Source organism: Rhagoletis pomonella, unplaced genomic scaffold (assembly GCF_013731165.1).
Source record: "Rhagoletis pomonella isolate Grant_MI unplaced genomic scaffold, Rhpom_1.0 Rhpom_scaffold_00007, whole genome shotgun sequence".
Taxonomy (NCBI): domain Eukaryota; kingdom Metazoa; phylum Arthropoda; class Insecta; order Diptera; family Tephritidae; genus Rhagoletis; species Rhagoletis pomonella.
The window spans coordinates 32,273,948-32,275,278 of record NW_023458561.1 but is presented as its reverse complement, the minus strand read 5'-3'; the positions used below and the strand labels follow the sequence as shown (position 1 = coordinate 32,275,278).

General features: G+C 32.6%; 1 protein-coding gene across 1 annotated transcript in view; it reads left to right on the top strand.

The window, feature by feature from the left end:
- The window catches only part of LOC118742629, a 191,735-nt gene that overhangs the window by 11,568 nt on the left and 178,836 nt on the right, over positions 1-1,331 (top strand). The window lies entirely within an intron of this gene.

Here is a 1,331-nt window from a genome sequence, read left to right as displayed (position 1 = left end):
ATACTAATGCATGAAAATCCTAACCTCAAAAAAATCACCCGTTACATAGCCTTCTCGTACATCCATCGACATGGCGTATGAGTAACCTTCTTTCATTTGATCGTTCAACTCTGTTTTGTTTATCTTTTAATTTCGTTAGTAAGTTGATTTATTTGTAAAATAACAGGCTTTAATACAACAAAAAAGCAAATAAGCAAATGGATGTATAGAATTGACAACAACAACCACGCTGTCGAGTTTAAATAGCGGCAAATCAGCTGCACTTGATAGTAGTTGGTTGAATAAGGAAAATGAATTAGCAACAAGAGTTTACGGGATGTACATAGCTCAGTGGTTAACGCTTCTGACTTTGAACATCGAATTCGCAGGTTCGATTCCTGCTGAAGTCTAGAAAAAAGAAGTCTGATGAGGAGATGTGGTGATCTCCGAAATAGTGCTATAACTTCTACCGCTTAGACTTTGTTGCGTTTTCAATTTTTCCTAATAAACAATCGTGGTACAAAGCTCAATAAAAATATTAAAAAAATAAAAAAAATAAATTTTTCCCTGCTAAAGTTTGAAGTTTTTCAGCGAGATCTTCACCAAAGCCAGGGATCTAATAAGATACTTCGTTTTGCATTTTATTGGTATTTGGATTTGGAATCCACGTAAAAAGATAAACACATAATTAGCAACAAAAAGAACAACTTTATTGGCTCCTCTATATACGTTAACATGGTCGGTTTTGTGCCTAACATACATATAATATACGGAACTATAAAATATATTAATATTGATAGAGTACGTATAAAAATCGAATACATACTACAACACATTGATATCAGGTGGATGGTTGCTTTCAAACATATTCACACACAAAATATGTTTGCGCTAACTCCCAGATGAACACGGCTCTTACCAGAAGTCGGTTAAGGCACACACATGTGAAATCGAAGTCGAGTGAAAATAAATTGCAATATAAAAAAAAAACTTTAATAGAAATAACTTTTAGTCATCATACCATATAATTGAGAACACAAGTTTCAACTACAATTCCCTTAAATAAACAAGAAAATAATAAATCCAGTTATGATGCTGAGATAAGAGGTGGAATAAATTTAATGAGAATTGCGGGAGAAACTTACGAATGTGCAACGCAAAATCCTCATTAGGTATTTCAAACAGAACTTGGGAGAATGAACTCACTTTAGTTGAAATCTTAATTTCCATATTTTATGATTTTAATGTTGGAAGGCAGTTCAATTTGCTCAAAGCAAATATTCTACCTATGCTTCCAAAAATACGTATTTAGTTAAATGAAATTGGCCTGTACAATGCCATAAAATAATAAC